At 47.0% G+C, this 17,999-nt stretch overlaps 1 protein-coding gene across 1 annotated transcript in view; it reads left to right on the forward strand.

Annotated features, from left to right (window-relative positions):
* Window positions 1-13,268: 13,268 nt before the first annotated feature.
* Window positions 13,269-17,999, forward strand: part of LOC120916588 (GTPase HRas-like) — a 66,290-nt gene continuing 61,559 nt past the window's right edge. Inside the window, exon 1 of the mRNA XM_040327641.1 lies at window positions 13,269-13,440. The gene's annotated coding sequence lies outside the window, so the exon portion shown is untranslated. The remainder of the gene's footprint in view (window positions 13,441-17,999) is intronic.

Consider the following 17,999-nt stretch of genomic DNA (forward strand, 5'->3'; position numbering starts at 1 on the left):
CAAAGTTAGTCGTTTTTTTTGGTGCCTTAACTTTACACAGCAATCGTATTGCTGTATAAAGTATGGCCCTCGTTCCCGCGTTGAAATTTAAAAAATAACGTTGTTTGCGTAAGCCGTCCGGGAATACGGAATTACGCTACGCGCGTAGCCGTTCGAAAAAATGACGTCACTTCACGCAAAGCACGGCGGGAGTTCGAAAACGGAGCATGCGCGGTAGGTCCGGCGCGGGAGCGCGCCTAATTTAAATGGCACACGCCCATTTGAATTGGCCCGCCTTGCGCCGGTGTAGGTTTTCATCGCAAGTGCTTGGTGAATCAGGCACTTGCGATGAAAAATTGCGGCGGTGTAACGTATCTACGATACGTTACGCCGCCGCTCTTCTACGTGAATCTGGCCCATTATGTCTGTTTTTAAAAGAGTTGAATAATAATTGTAACAACATAAAATTGACATCTCAATGGCACCATGAAGAAATCTATTTCTTGGATGTAAATGTATATCGACGGAATAATAAATTGGAAACAAAGGTACACTTCAAACAAACAGATAGAAATAGCTACTTACCAGTGACCAGTGGTCATCACCCTCTGTGGCTCAAAAATATCCCCAAGGGACAAATCATGAGAGTGAAACGGAATTGCTCTGAGGCGGAGAATTTCATGTTACAGTCAAAAACTCTCACTGATAGATTTGAGGCCAGAGGTTATGATCCTCAGGTATTAGAGAAACTAGTCACAGAGGTAGGAGCTATATCAAGAGATATATGTTTACAAGAAAGGGACCCTCAAATTCCTCTAGTAAAGAACACTAAGAGAGAATGGGGGTTCATTTTGGGATTTCAGGTACAATATAAAGAGGTTGAATCAATTTTTAAACATTGGCATATTTTACAAGAAATTAGGAGCAGCTCTCCCAACAGCACCTCAATTTCTATACAGAAAAGCAATAAGCTATGGTGATCGTGTTGTATAAAAGGTGTTGGATCCTCCAACTCGACCCCCGACGTTTTGGAATCGCAATGTTTTTTTTTGCTTGTAGGAGGTGCAAGGATTGCAGGGAAGTGTCAAGACCAGTGAGAGGTTAAGAGAGTTTTACATCTACCTCCAATAATCAGAATTTTGACATCAAACAATTCATTACCTGCAATAGTACCTACGTGGTTTATGCCTTGAAATGTCTGTGTGGTTTACTCTATATAGGACGCAATAAGAGGATGCTAAGGGTAAGGATAGCTGAGCACATTCATAACATTAAGATTGGATTTAAAGATCATAATGTGTCCTTACACTTTAAATTAAAGCACAATCAAAATGCATCCAGTTTGGAATTTTGGGGGGTAGAACATCTTGAGCTGCACTGGAGAGGCTCCCACTTGGTTTGCGAATTGTCCAAATGCGAAACCCAATGGATTTTTTTAAAGGATGTTTTATCACCGAGAGGATTAAACATATAATTAGATATTAAGGCCCGGATTCACAGACATCGGCGCACATTTATGCCGCCGTAGCGTATCTTCTTTACGCTACGCCGACGCAGGGCAGAGAGGCAAGCATGGAATTCACAAAGCACTTCCTCCCAAAACTGCGCTGGGTTTCCTAGGCGTAAGCCGGCGTAGGTGGAAGTGGGCGTGATCCATGCAAATGAGGCGTGACCCCATGCAAATGATGGGCCGAGCGCCAGACAGATACATATAACGAACGGCGCATGCGCCGTCCCGTGGACGCATCCCAGTGCGCATGCTCACAATCACGTCAGAACAACTGCCTAAGATACGCCGGATCACTGCCTACGGCGTGAACGTAACCTATGCCTAGTCATGTTCACGTTCAATGTAAACTACGTAAAATACGCGGGCTTGAGTTCCCTGATGCAGACCTTTCCATGTCTGCTGCTGAGTTACACCGCTTTATGGGGCTTAACTTTACGCCGGACGTACAACTTACGCGCACCAGTCGTAGCCTGCATCCAGCGTTCGGATGAAGCCTGTTTTTAGGCGTATCTTAGTTTGTGGGTACGGCGCACAGATACGACGGCGCATATTTGCACTTACGTGGCGTATCTGGAGATACGTCGGCACAAGTGCTTTGTGAATCCGGGCCTAACTGTTTTATTAGTGATACTTGATGTGAACTTTACTTTTTTATATATATATTTTTTTATATATATTTCTATATACAGACCATTTATGTGGATGTTTTTATGTATGTATTTTGTATATCTTGATTTAATATACATAATATATATATATATTTTGTTACATATAGATTTATTAATATATTTATACATCTAGGTACCGATTCACGTAGAGCGGCGCATCTTTGTGCCGGCATAGCGCATCTCATATGTGCTACACCGACGTAACTCTGAGAGGCAAGAGCAGTATTCACAAAGCACTCACTCCCTACGTTGCGCAAGCGTAACGTAAATTGGCCGGCGTAAGCCCGCCTAATTCAAAGTAGGAAGGTAGTGGGCGTGATACATTTAAATTAACCGTGACCCCATGCAAATGAAGGGCCGAACGAACGGCGCATGCGTGCGCATGCTCAGAATCACGTTGAATTTACTCCCTAAGATCCGACGGCTCAATGCCTACGATGTGATTGTAACCTACGCCCAGCCCCATTCACGTACGACTTACGTAAACGACGTAAAATATGACGGCTGTTCCGACGTCCATGCCCTAACATGACTTACCCCTGCTTTATGAGGCTTAACGTTACGCCGGACGTACACCTTATGTAAACGGCGTAGATTACAGTGACGGGCATAAGTACGTTCGTGAATCGGCGTATCTCGCTCATTTACATATTCAACGTGTAAATCAATGGAAGCGCCCCTTGCGGCCAGCGTAAATATGCGCACAAGATACGACGGCGTAGGAAACTTACGTCGGTCGTATGAAGCCAAAATTCAGGCGTATCTTGCTTGCAGAATCTGGCGCATAGATACGACGGCGCATCCGTGCACTTACGCTGCGTATCAGTAGATACGTCGGCGTAAGTGCTTTCTGAATCCGGGCCCTAGTATACACGGAATTGATGTGTATGTATATCCACCTTTTGATAGATATTAGTTATCATTTATTTTCTTTCTTTTAACATTAGATGCTCAGACATTGGTTTACTCAATAGTATTGTGCACATCTTAACAATTAAGGAGTTTTTATCATTATTTTTATTACTGTTTATCATTGTTCATTAACACCATGTTCAGAACTGCTTTAAGGCTGATATAGATATGCGTTCATTGCATGGCATAATGAGGCTCGGTATATTTCATAAGAGTCTTAATGCTGAATTGGTATAGGTAGTTCACCATTTATATGGCAATATTTATGTAGAAACATCATGTGAATAATTTTAGCTGATATGATGCTGAGGTGCCTTGTAATAGTGACATGACGCATGTTCAATTGCCTAGTGTTGTTGGCGTCTGGCCTGCTCCGCTGTATATGACTTCACTATTCAAACTCGGTTGTCTGCATTGGTTTTAGATACGGAGTATAAGTCATAGGTGGAGGGGCGGCGAATATCCTCAGATATTCCGCTGTGCAGAACGCTCGACTGTGAATAAAGAGCCGGTGTTTACATCCAGAGACCACACCCTCAGACGAAGTCCGGAAGTGACGAAACGCGTCAGGGTCGTGGTCTCGATGTTGTGCCGTAAGTGACGTTTGCGCTCCACAGGATGCTAAGGTACCCGGAAGTGTAAATCGGAGACGGTCTGTTGGATGCAGAGGGCTTAATTTGGTATCTTCGCTGAACCTGGGATCTAAGCAAGCACTCGCACTTTATTTTTCTCCATGTTTATTAAAACAGAGTATGTATATATTGTAAGGGGGGCTGCATTTGGGCATTAAAATTTGTTGAAACAATATCACACTATGTGGGTTATTTTAATCTCATTTGCATGAGCTCATTGGATTCCTATTATACGTGCTCTGATTGGTGGTGAAAGGTGAATAAAAAAGAGGAAGATTTGACTTGGATGAAAGGTTTATTACACTTATCCTTGTGGTAAGTGCATCCCTGAAAGGGGTTCCCTGTTGTCACAAGGTGCTGCATGGGTTAATGGTGGACTCTGAGAAGTACATGTTATGAACTGCACTTTTGAGCACCTTCCTTGTTTTCCTTTATGAACCACATGATCAGCATGAATCACATAAAGAAGCTTGTTTCCATTTGAACAAGAGTGCCGCTACAATATTTATGTGGACATTTAGTTCTTCTTAACCGCTTAAGCCCCGGACCATTTTGCAGCTAAATGCCCAGGCCAGGTTTTGCGATTCGGGACTGCGTCGCTTTAACAGACAATTGCGCGGTCGTGCGACGTGGCTCCCAAACAAAATTGGCGTCCTTTTTTCCCCACAAATAGAGCTTTCTTTTGGTGGTATTTGATCACCTCTGCGGTTTTTATTTTTTGCGCTATAAACAAAAATAGAGCGACAATTTTGAAAAAAATTCAATATTTTTTACTTTTTGCTATAATAAAAATCCCCCAAAAACATATATAAATTTTTTTTTTTTTATCAGTTTAGGCCGATACGTATTGTTCTACCTATTTTTGGTAAAAAAAATCGCAATAAGCGTTTATCGATTGATTTGCGCAAGATTTATAGTGTTTACAAAATAGGGGATAGTTTTATTGCATTTTTATTAATTATTATTTTTTTACTACTATTGGCGGCGATCAGCGATTTTTTTCGTGACTGCGACATTATGGCGGACACTTCGGACAATTTTGACACATTTTTGGGACCATTGTCATTTTCACAGCAAAAAATGCATTTAAATTGCATTGTTTGTTGTGAAAATGACAGTTGCAGTTTGGGAGTTAACCACAGGGGGCGCTGTAGGAGTTAAGGATCACTGTGTGTGTGTTTACAACTGTAGGGGGGTGTGGCTGTAGGATGGACGTCATCGATCGAGTCTCCCTATATAAGGGATCACTCGATCGATGCGCCGCCACAGTGAAGCACGGGGAAGCCGTGTTTACATACGGCTCTCCCCGTTCTTCAGCTCCGAGGAGCGATCGCGACGGAGCGGCTTTAAACGAATAGCCGCGGCGTCGTCCCGGATCGCTCCCCGAGGGGACCCGACCGCCGCACGCAGCGGAGGGGGTCCCGATCGGACCCCCCACCCGCTAGAAGGCAAGGGCGTATATATACGCCCTTCTGCCTGTCCGTGCCATTGTGCGGACGTATATAGGCGTGCGGCGGTCGTTAAGTGGTTAATATTGTTTTTTAATAGCAATTTTATTTTAAGTGGCTGCTATATTTGTGATTTTATAGTGAATATTATATATCACACTTTGACACATTATAGTACATATAAGACCTTGATTGAAAATTCCTAAGCGCCTAGTGGTGCTGCTATAGGAGGGCCGGCTTAAGCACTTTTTTTGCATAGTGCCGACACAGCAGATGGTCTACCTGGGCGCAATGTTCGACACACAACAGGGGACAGTGTCAGTACCACCTCCAAAAGCGAAGATCATCATTCATAGGAGGATCAGTGTCACCCAGAGCTTGCATCTGATGACTTCACAATGCCTGAGCCTCATTGGCACAATGTCCTCATGCATACCCCTAATTCCTTGGGCTCATTGGCACTTGAGGTATTTTCAGACAGGTTTCTTGGCGCAGGAGACAACGACTCTCTCAGGCGATCCTACTGATGGGAGTGATCTACACAGGTAGACAGTTTCAGAGAATCTCTCCAAACCACGCCACCTGGGCTTCCTCTCTTGGACCATAATTACATCTGACGCAAGCAGACAAGGCTGGGGAGCCCATTGCGGAGAAACCACAATACAGGGGAGATGGTCTTGTCACACCAAGGGAGTGGTATCCCATAACCTGGCAAGAGAGCAGCATTCCTAGTGCTGACTTCATTGGCAGCTCAGATCAGAGGGCAGAGAATACTGCTATGCCTGGACAACAGGGCAGCAGTCGCATATCTGCAAAAACAAGGAGGCACTCACAGCAAAATGCACTTTAGGGAGGTAGAGACGGTTATGCTCTGGGCAGAGAAGAACCTCCTGGACCTCAGGGCGGTGTATCTTTCAGGCAGACTGAACACGGAAGCAGACACGCTATCAAGAAGATCCTTGAAAAACGAGTGGGTCCTTTATCCCCATATTTTCCATTAGATTTTCAGCCTTTGGGATCCCCTTCAGGTGGATCTGTTCGCCACTCCCAAGAATGCCAAACTAACAAAGTTCTTCTCTCGCCACCCGCATCCACAAGCAGAGACAGTGGATGCCCTGTCATTCCCCTGGAGGTTCACCACGGCATATGTCTTCCCTCCTCGACCACTAATATTTAAGTTCCTCCTGGGGCTCCTCAGAGTCAGTCCAAGTGGTGGCAGTTCTACCGTATTGGCTGAAGAGACCCTGGTTCCTTCTAGCCATGCACCTCAGTTTGAGCTCCCCAATCAGGATCCCTCCTTTTCCTCAGCTTCTATCTCAGGTCAGACTAACTCATCCAAACCCCTCAGAGGTTTGAATATGGAAGTTGAGAGGTGAAGGTTCGAGGCCCTAGGTTGTTTCCCCAGGAGTCATATCCACCCTTCTAAGAGCCAGAAAACTTGCAACAAATGCAGTATATACAAGGAACTGGGACAAGTTTTTGTCATTTGCTGCCGGGAATGATTTTAATCCAATCTTCCCTTCTACGTCCAATATTCTGGGATTTCTTCAGACAGGTCTTGATCTAGGACTGGGCCTGAGCTCCCTCAGGGTGCAGATAGCAGCAATCTCTGCCACAACTAATAGAAGATGGGAAGATGATTCTTTTGGTAGTCATCTTCCTGAGAGGAGTGTTAAAGATTCGCCCACCCATCAGACGCTCATTTCCTAAGTGGGATCTGTCCATAGTCCTTGAAGTTTTGTCTGGCCATCCATTCACTCCAGTGGAGAAGGTATCAATATAGAATCTAACGCTGCAGACTGCTTTCCTTTTGGCCATTACAACCAACAGAAGAATCTCGGAGCTTTAAGGATAGGTGACGACCATATCTCCTTTTTCTCAGACAGGGTGGAACTTTGACCTCTTCGAGGGTTCACACCTACTGTTGCTACTCCAAGATACCTGCTGGAACCCTGGGCGTTACCAGTATTTACAGACGCAGATTCAGAGTCCTGTCCTGAGCTTGACATCTCCAGAGTTCTTGGGGCCTACTTAGAAGCCACTAAATCCTTCAGAAACTCTGAGAGGGCAAAGAATATGGAGCCTCCATCTCAAGTAAATGCTCATTCTAAGAGGGCAGTCTCAACTTCCTGGACAGCAAGGGCTAATGTTTCCTTGGAGATGGTTTGGAGGGCTACCACCTGGTCTTCTCGCCATACGTTCCTCAGACACTACTATATTGAGCCAGAGGCTCTCATGACTGTAGAGTTCGGAAGGAGGACAGTTCAGGCTGCAATGTCCTTTTCTAATTAAAATACTTTTTATTGGCATTATCCCACCCATGTCAGCTAGTTTTTTATCATTTGTATGCTGCCATGGAGGCACCAGGAAAATGGAAAATTGTATCATACTTACCGTAATTTTTTCTTTTCTGGTGCCAATCCATGGCAGCATACGCTCCCACCCTCGGTATTCTATATTACGGAGAATGTTGGGAGAGGGACTATGGGGCAGATTCACGTACAGCCGCGCAATTTTGTGCGGGCGTAGTTGTGTGGGTTTTTAGCGCTACCTATCCCCCCTTTTTTTCTAGATTCTGTTTACATGAGTATCACGTGTTTTTTAGGTGTGCAGCTTTCTGTTTAAAATTCTATTTTTATTTATCAAGTTTTTTCTTAGCGCAGTATATTTTCTTTGTTTATTGAATCATAAGCTTACAAACCCTGGCAGAATTTATGATTTCTTGGGCATTTTTCAGAGAACATGAATGATAACACAAAAACGTTTCTTTCGCTCATGGTTAGTGTTTGGCTGAAGCCATTAATTATCAATCAACTGTGTTTACTCTTTTCAAACTATCCAAATGACCCTGAACAAAAGTTTACATACTCCAGTTCTTAATATCGTGTATTGCCCTCTTTTAACTTCAATAACAGCTTACAGTCTTTTGTGGTGTTTGTGGATGAGGCTCTTTATCTTCTCAGATGGTAAAGCTGTCCATTCCTCTTGGCAAAAAGCCTCCAGTTCCTATCAATTCTTGGGCTGTCTTGCATGAACTGCATGTTTGATATCTTCCCAGAGTGGCTCAATGATATTGAGGTCAGGAGACTGGGATGGCCACTCCAGAACCTTCACTTTATTCTGCTGTAGCCAATAAAAGATCGACTTGGTCTTGTGTTTTGGATCATTGTCATGTTGAAATGTCCAAGTGCGTCCCATGCGCAGCTTCCTGGCTGATGAATGCAAACTTTTCTCCAGTATTTTTTGATAACATACTGCATTCAGCTTGCCATCAATTTTGACCAAATTTCCTGTGCCTTTGTAGCTCACACATCCCCAAAACATCAGCGATCCACCTCCGTGTTTCCTAGTAGAAATGGTGTACCTTTCATCAGAGGTTGACTCCTCTACAAATGTAGTGTTTATGTCTGTGGCCAAAAAGCTAAATTTCGGTCTCATCACTCCAAATGACTTTGTGCCAGAAGGTTTGAGGCTTGTCTGTTCTGTTTGGCATATTGTAAGTGGGATTCTTTGTAGCATTTGCGTAGTAATGGATTTCTTCTGGCGACTTGACCATGCAGCCCAGCCTTCTTCAAGTGCCTCCTTATTGTGCATATTGAAACAGCCACACTACATGTTTTCAGAGAGTCCTGTATTTCACCTGAAGTTACTTGTGGGTTTTTCTTTGTATCCCGAACAATTTTCCTGGCAGCTGTGGCTGAAATTTTAGTTATTCTACCTGCCCGTAGTTTGGTTTCAACAGAACCCCTAATTGTCCACTTCTTAAATAGAGTTTGAACCAGGGGCGGATCCAGGGGGGGGGGGGCAATTGCCTCCTCCAAAAAATTAGTGATGGGCAAGCCAGTCAGCGGATGAGTGAGCGAGCATACGAGTGTGCGGGTTAACAAGCGGGCGGGCCAGTCAGTAGGGGTCGGCAGGTGAGTGACCTGAGTGGGCAGGTCGGTGGATGAGTGAGGGAGGGTCGGCACTCGGCAGGTGAGTGTGCGGGTGGGCAGGGCAGTCATCGAGTGAGTGGGTAGGCCGGTCGGCGGGTGAGCAGAGGTGCTGGTCAGTCAGCGAGCCAGCAGGCGGGGAGCAGAGAGATGACATCAGCGAGCCAGTCAGCAAGCTGGCAGGCGGGGAGCAGAGAGATGACATCAGCGAGCGAGTCAGCGAGCTGGCAGGCGGGGAGCAGAGAGATGACATCAGCGAGCGAGTCAGCGAGCTGGCAGGCGGGGATCAGAGAGATGACATCATCTCTCACCGCTCGTCCTGCATCACTGCAGTTCCACTGTGCAGCAGAGAGATTATATCATCTCTCTGCTGCCCCTGCCTTCACTCTGGCAAGTAACAATCTGCAACTTAGCAGGCCAATGATGAGCAGCAACGTGTGGCAGGTGACCTGGCAAGTGACAATCGGCAACATGTGGCAGGTGACATGGCAAGTGACAACCGGCAACATGTGGCACATGACAATCCGCAACGTGTGGCAAGTGACAATCCGCAACGTGTGGCAGGTGATGAGGTAAGTGACAATCCACAACGTGTGGCAAGTGACATGGCAAATGACAATAAGCAACATGTGGCAAGTGACATGGCAAGTGACAATCAGCAATATGTGACAAGTGACAATCTGCAACGTGTGGCAAGTGACAATCGGCAATGTGTGGCAGGTGACGTAGCAAGTGACAATCCGCAACATGTGGCAGGTGATGTGCCAAGTGACAATCCGCAACATGTGGCAGGTGACGTGGCAAGTGACAATCAGCATCTGGTGGCAGGCAAATGACCATCTGCAACTTGTGGCAGGGATGTGGCAAGTGACAATCCGCATCTGAAGGCAGGTTAACGTGGAAAGTGACACACTCGGGGCTCCCACTGATTCTGCATTATTGTGAGTTGAACTATTTCATTTTATATTACAATTTAATCCTGATACCATAACAACCATGGTGCCGTGATGATGAAAGCGCTAACACCAGCCATTGCCCAGATAAATTGGCCACAAAAAAACATATTTTCTGACAGTGCCGCTGCCGAGACTAGACTCTGGATCCACTCCTGGTTTGAACACTACTAATTGGCATTCTCAATTCATTTTATATCTTTTTAAATCGATTTCCTGTTTTATAAAGTTCAACTACCCTTTCTCACAGATCCTTTAACAATTCTTTTGCTTTCCCCATGACTCAGAATCCAGAAACCTCAGTGCAGCACTGGATGAAAGATCACAGGTAAGGATGGTTACCTTTTAATAGCCATTCAAACCCCTTTGTGTCAACTTGTGTGCATGTTATCAGGCCAAAATCACCAGGGTGTGTAAACTTTTGATCAGGGTCATTTGGGTAGTTTCTGTAGTGATTATGATTTAAAAAGAGTAAACACAGTTGATTGATAATAAATGGCTTCAGCCAAACACTAACCATGAGTGAAAGAAAGTTGTGTGTTATCATTCATATTCTCTGAAAAATGGCCAAGAAATCATAAATTCTGCCAGGGTATGTAAATTTATGAGCACAACTGTATCTATGGAGACCCAGCATTTGTGCTCATCCGCTGACTTCCCTACATAACCGTTTTAGTGAGAGTTCTGAGTCTGCTGGGGCTGCTGACATCACATACAACATGGCGGCACACAGAAGCCATTTAAGGGCTTTTAGTTGTCTATACAGCGTTTGTCAAATTTTTTATTCAGTCAAAGCCACCCAGTGCAAAATCACAAGGTGACCCTAAAATGTGCAAAATGTGAATGTTACCAATTATCAATAGGAAACCCAAGCTTGGGATGATGCACAGAAATATGAAAAGCAGCAGCATAGTCCAACACTGCTGACATACTTGGTCTGTGTCCCCCTTACATTGGTGGTCAGCGTCTGTGCCCCCCTTACATTGGAGGTCATCGTCTGTGCCCCCCTTACATTGGAGGTCAGCATCTGTGCCCCCCTTACATTGGAGTTCAGCGTCTGTGCCCCCTTACATTGGTGGTCAGCGTCTGTGCCCCCTTACATTGGAGGTCAGCGTCTGTGCCCCCCTTACATTGGAGGTCAGCGTCTGTGCCCCCCTTACATTGGAGGTCAGTGTCTGTGCCCCCCTTACATTGGAGGTCAGCGTCTGTGCCCCCCCTTACATTGGAGGTCAGCGTCTGTGCCCCCCTTACATTGGAGGTCAGCGTCTGTGTCCCACTTACATTGGTGGTCAGCGTCTGTGTCCCCCTTACATTGGTGGTCAGCGTCTGTGCCCCCCTTACATTGGTGGTCAGCTTCTGTGCCCCCTTACATTGGTGGTCAGCGTCTGTGCCCCCCTTACATTGGTGGTCAGCGTCTGTGCCCCCTTACATTGGTGGTCAGCGTCTGTGCCCCCCTTACATTGGTGGTCAGCGTCTGTGCCCCCTTACATTGGTGGTCAGCGTCTGTGCCCCCCTTACATTGGTGGTCAGTGACTGTGCCTCTGAGCCCCTTTACATTGGTGGTCAGTGCTGTCCCCTCTTACATTGGTGGTGGTCAGTGGCTGTGCCTCTTACATTGATGGTTAGTTGCTGTGCACCCCTTACATTGATGGTCAGTGGCTGTGTCCCTTGCATTGGCAGTCAGTGGCTGTGCCCCCTTACATAGATGGTCAGCAGCTTTGCCCCTTACATTGATGGTTAGTGTCTGTGTCCCTTACATTGATGGTCAGTGTCTGTGTCCCTTACATTGATGGTCAGTGTCTGTGTCCCTTACATTGATGGTCAGTGGCTGTGCCCCTTACATTGGCAGTCAGTGTCTGTGCCCGCCTTACATTGGCGGTCAGTGGCTGTGCCCCTTACATTGGCGGTCAGTCAGTGTCTATGCCCTCCTTACATTGATGGTCAGTGGCTGTGCCCCTTACATTGATGGTCAGTGGCTGCGCCCCCCTTACATTGGTGGTCAGTGGCTGTGCCCCCCTTACATTAGTGGTAAGTGCCCCTTATATTGATGATCAGTGGCTGTGCCCCCCTTACATTGGTGGTCCTTGGCTGTGTCCCCCTTGCATTGATGGTCAGTGGCTATGCCCCTTGCACTGGCGGTGGCTATGCCCCCTTACATTAATGATCAGTGGCTGTGCCCCTTACATTGGCGGTCAGTGGCTGTGCCCCTTACATTGGTGGTCCTTGGCTGTGTCCCCCTTGCATTGATGGTAAGTGCCCCTTATATTGATGATCAGTGGCTGTGCCCCCCTTACATTGGTGGTCCTTGGCTGTGTCCCCCCTTGCATTGATGGTAAGTGCCTCTTATATTGATGATCAGTGGCTGTGCCCCCCTTACATTGGTGGTCCTTGGCTGTGTCCCCCTTGCATTGATGGTAAGTGCCTCTTATATTGATGATCAGTGGCTGTGCCCCCCTTACATTGGTGGTCCTTGGCTGTGTCCCCCTTGCATTGATGGTAAGTGCCTCTTATATTGATGATCAGTGGCTGTGCCCCCCTTACATTGGTGGTCCTTGGCTGTGTCCCCCTTGCATTGATGGTCAGTGGCTATGCCCTTTGCACTGGCGGTCAGTGGCTATGCCCCCTTACATTAATGATCAGTGGCTGTGCCCCTTACATTGGCAGTCAGTGGCTGTGTCCCCTTACATTGGGGGCCCTTGCCGCTCAGTGGTAATCAGTGTCCCCCCTTTTTGTTGTGGTCAATGAGTGCAGTTCTACTTGGCGGAGGAAAAAGAACAGTAAGTTGCTGGGAAAGCATGAAGGGAAGGGCTCTCAAATGTAAACACAAGCTATGTTTGTGAACGCTGTGATTGGCCATCACACAGTACCTTCTGATTGGCTCTGTACACCTTTGCTTTCATTCAGCTGCCTAACGAGTAACGACCAGCACCCCGGTTATGAAAGGCTGGTCTGCGCAAGGAAGGCAGAAAGTAACCCTAAATCTCCTGCACAGCCCCATCTCAGTGACCTATTGCACCGGTTTAAAATTCATCCAGAAATGTTTGTTTCCGACACTGACATCATCCTCGGATCATCACATCACTCCACACCACACTGCTACCTCTTCCCCGCATTGTCACCGCTCTTCTTAGTCCTGACCTAGCCAGAAGGGCGGGAGTGCATCTTGTCAATCAAACAAACCAGCAAACTGATTGGTCCACTCAGCGGACCGGAAGTAGCCCAGAAACGTCAGCGTGTGATTGGGCGCGCCTGTGCATTCGGGGCTGTGGGCACTTCCGGATCCCTGGTGTCAGCTCTGCGGGAGGACGGATACAATGCCGGAGAATGGGAGCCGCTGAGAAGTTGTGACCCCGGGGGAGACAGGCGCTACAGGCGGACACAGAGGTCCCGGGAAGTCGGCAGTTCGGTAAGAGGCGTCTGTACCAGAACAGTATCCTCCCCTTCCTACTGCCATTAGCTGTACAGGGACTGGGCACTGTCTGCTGCCCTCATAGCCCACCCTCCATCACAGGGGACAGTCCCTCAGTCCCACCACAGCTCGGCCTTTTCATACACCTAGAGTCAGGAATGTCAGAGTTTATAGGACAGATCCTGGGCCAGCCCCTCCCACCTGGGTCACGTGATGGGTGCTCCTTGTACTGGTGTAGGGATAGTAACATATTGCAGTTTGTCCATCGTTCATATTGGAGCGACCTGTCAAATCGCATGACAAGTTTCAACCTATTGTCTGCAAGGGCCATGTTCCAATCAATGCAATGCAGACTTTGCGCATCGACTTGAAGAAGTAGTGCATGCGCTTTGGCGATTTTGGGTGCGACTTGAATAGACATCTATGCGTAAAGCTACACAGATGTCTTCAAAGTCGCACTGACATGCAGCTTTGAAATCGTGTGACTTCAGATGAAGTCTCATTCAATGTGAATGAGGGCTGAAGTAATACTAAAGCCAGCACTTTTTCCATTGGGGCAGCGTTGGGTGGCTAGTCCAGCGCAGTCACATTGTGTGGACACAGCAAAGTTATTATACAGGATTTATATAGTGCCTACAGTTTGCTCAATGCTTTACGAAATGAAGGCAGATCGTACAGTTACAATACAATTTGGTACTAGAGGAATCAGAGGGCCCTTCTTGTTAGAGCTTACAATTTAAGAGGGCGCGTCATGTGATACAAAACGTAATAACTGGGGGATGATCTGATGGAGGAAATAAAAACAAAGTGTATTAGAAACAACATAGACTTCTATGAAGAGATGGTTTTTCAGGGATCTTCTAAAGATGGATAGATTAGGAGATAGCCAGGCAGATTGGGGGTAGGGAGGGAGTTCCAAAGCATGGGAGAGGCTCAGGAGAAGTCCTGGAAGTGGGTATGGCCAAAATACTTTGTCTCCTCCATTGCGGTGGTGTGCGGGCACAATGCTCTAAAAAAAAAAGTATGTGTGCAGTACCCTTTTTCAATCCACTGCCCCGCGCCAAGCAGCCAGCAATTGAACTTTGAATGTCAAATGTGAAAATATGTAGCAGAATACATATTGGTCTAAATTGATGAAGAAATTATATAAACCTGTATTTATCGGCGTATAACACGCACAGGCGTATAACACACACCCTAACTTTAACCACTTCCAGACCTGCGCACGACGATGTACGTCCGGTTTTTAAAGATTGATATCTCGGTAACGGCAGCAGCTGCTGCCACAACCGAGGTATCGATCTTTAGTGTGCGCGGTCTGGTACACGATAACGGTGGTCTCCGCGGCGGATTCGCAGCGAGATCGCCGTTATCGGTGGCGGGAGAGGGCCCTCCCGCCGCTCTCCCGCGTCCTCCGCCGCTTACCGGAGCCGTCGGTAGCGGCGTAGGCGATCTGGACCGTTCGGCAGCTGAGCGGGGACGAGACTGAAGGAAAAATCTTCGCCTGTCCCCATAGCTCTGCTGGGCGGAAGTGACGTCAAAACGTCAGTCCCGCCCAGCCTCTTAAAGAGACAATTTTTCTTTTTGTCATTTGAAAAAATGACAGTTTCAATTTTTTTTTTTTTTTTTGCATTTTAGTCTAAATATGAGATCTGAGGTCTTTTTGACCCCAGATCTCATATTTAAGAGGACCTGTCATGCTTTTTTCTATTACAAGGGATGTTTACATTCCTTATAATAGCAATAAAAGTGATACATTTTTTTATTTTTTTTTCAGTGTAAAAAGTAATAAAATAAATAAAAATAAATAAGAAAATACATTTTTTTTTTTTTAAAGCGCCCCGTCCTGACGAGCTCGCGCGCAGAAGCGAACGCATACGCGAGTAGTGCCCGCATATGAAAATGGTGTTCAAATAACACAAGTGAAGTATCGCCGCGATCGTTAGAGCGAGAGCAATAATTCTAGCCCTTGGCCTACTCTGTAGCTCAAAAAATGCAATCTCTGGTATTTTTTAAACATCGCCTATCGAGATTTTTAAGGGTAAAAGTTTGACGCCATGCCACGAGCGGGCGCAATTTTTAAGCGTGACATGTTGGGTATCATTTTACTCGGCGTAACATTATCTTTCACAATATATAAAAAAATTGGGCCAAATTTATTGTTTTATTTTTTAATTCAAAAAAGTGAATTTTTTCCAAAAAAAAGTGCGCTTGTAAGACCGCTGCGCAAATACGGTGTGACAAAAAGTATTGGAATGACCAATATTTTATTCTCTAGGGTGTTAGAAAAAAAAAATATATACTGTTTGGGGGTTTTAAGTAATTTTCTAGCAGAAAAAAATGTTTTAGTCTTAAACACCAAATCTGAAAAACACCTAAGGTCTGGAAGTGGTTAAGAGGGAAGTTTCAGGAAAAAAACATTCCACAGCCCCCTGCGAATAACACGCAGGCACAGTTTACCCTTAATTTTCAGGGTAAAAAAATGAGTGTTATACGCTAATAAATACAGTATATATATCTTTTTACTGTATGTGTTTTATAGCAGAAAGTAAAAAATTAGGATTGTCCCGATACCACTTTTTTAAGAATTCGCAGATACCGAATACCAATACTTTTTTGTCATGTGACAGTGGCACATGTGTCAGTATATTTTATTTTTTGCAATGCTTTCTTTTTTTAAGGGGGGGGGGGGTGGATGGTGTCAGTTTTACATTTTTATTATTTTTTACAATTCACAGGAGACAGAGGCTCCTCTCCATTCATAAACTGAAGCATCGTGAACACAGGTTACGATGTTTTAGTTATATGAATGGGACAGTCAGTGATCACTCACTCTGTTCATTCTGAAAAGGAAGGAGCCAGGTTTACCTCCGCTCTCCACCCTGACAGATCAAGGACAGAGTGGGTGGAGGGGAACGCAGAACAGAGGGGGAGAGCAGCAGAACAGCGGGGGATAGGGAGTGGAGAGGGAGTGCAGCGGGGTACAGGGAGCGCAGAGGGGGAGAGCAGCAGAACAGAGGGGGAGAGCAGCAGAACAGAGGGGGAGAGCGAGCGCAGAGGGAGGGAGCGCAGAGGGGGAGAGCAGCAGAACAGAGGGCGAGAGGGAGCGCAGAGGGCGAGAGGGAGCGCAGAGGGGGAGAGCAGCAGAACAGAGGGGGAGAGCAGCAGAACAGAGGGGGAGAGCAGCAGAACAGAGGGGGAGAGCAGCAGAACAGAGGGGGAGAGCAGCAGAACAGAGGGGGAGAGCAGCAGAACAGAGGGGGAGAGCAGCAGAACAGAGGGGGAGAGCAGCAGAACAGAGGGGGAGAGCAGCAGAACAGAGGGGGAGAGCAGCAGAACAGAGGGCGAGAGGGAGCGCAGAGGGGGAGAGCAGCAGAACAGAGGGGGAGAGCAGCAGAACAGAGGGGGAGAGCAGCAGAACAGAGGGGGAGAGGGAGCGCAGAGGGGGAGAGCAGCAGAACAGAGGGCGAGAGGGAGCGCAGAGGGGGAGAGCAGCAGAACAGAGGGGGAGAGGGAGCGCAGAGGACAGCAGTAGCAGAACAGAGGGGGATAGGGAGCGCAGAGGGGGAGAGCAGCAGAACAGAGGGGGAGAGCAGCAGAACAGAGGGGGAGAGCAGCAGAACAGAGGGGGAGAGCGAGCGCAGAGGGGGAGAGCAGCAGAACAGAGGGGGAGAGCAGCAGAACAGAGGGCGAGAGGGAGCGCAGAGGGGGAGAGCAGCAGAACAGAGGGCGAGAGGGAGCGCAGAGGGGGAGAGCAGCAGAACAGAGGGGGAGAGGGAGCGCAGAGGGGGAGAGCAGCAGAACAGAGGGGGAGAGGGAGCGCAGAGGGGGAGAGCAGCAGAACAGAGGGCGAGAGGGAGCGCAGAGGGGGAGAGCAGCAGAACAGAGGGGGAGAGGGAGCGCAGAGGACAGCAGTAGCAGAACAGAGGGGGATAGGGAGCGCAGAGGGGGAGAGCAGCAGAACAGAGGGGGACAGGGAGTGCAGAGGACAGCAGTAGCACGGAGGGGGGACTGGAGGAGGATACAGGGACAGTCAGCGGGCATTGGTGCGGCTTTGGGGGGAGTTACAAGCACCGATCACTGATGTGTAGATTTCACTAAAGAAGCTGGGTGGGGGTGGGGTCCGGGGAGAAGCTGTCAGTTTTTTTTTTAATCTATACAGGGAGACAAGTACTCTGGGAAATGCTTGGTATCAAGATTGTCTGTCGGTTTTTTTGTTTTATAGTGAAAAAAACGCAGAGGTAATCTAATGCCACCAAAAGAAAGCTCTATTTGGGGGAGGGGAAAGGGATTTTTTTTTTGGGGGGGGGGGTACAAGGTTGCACGACTGCGCAATTGTCAGTTAAAAAAACACATTGCTGTATCGCAAACAATGGCCTGAGCAGGAAGGGGGTAAAACCTTCCGGAACTAAAGTGGTTAAAGTAAAACAACTTTTCTTACACAGCTTAGTCGGAATAGGTTTTAGGAAGGGAGAATCTTTAAGAGTAGTTGGGTTTTGACCAGAATTCTACTTTAACTGCTTCAGCCCCCAGGCTGGTTCTAAAACTTCTTACAT

Source organism: Rana temporaria, chromosome 10 (assembly GCF_905171775.1).
Source record: "Rana temporaria chromosome 10, aRanTem1.1, whole genome shotgun sequence".
Taxonomy (NCBI): domain Eukaryota; kingdom Metazoa; phylum Chordata; class Amphibia; order Anura; family Ranidae; genus Rana; species Rana temporaria.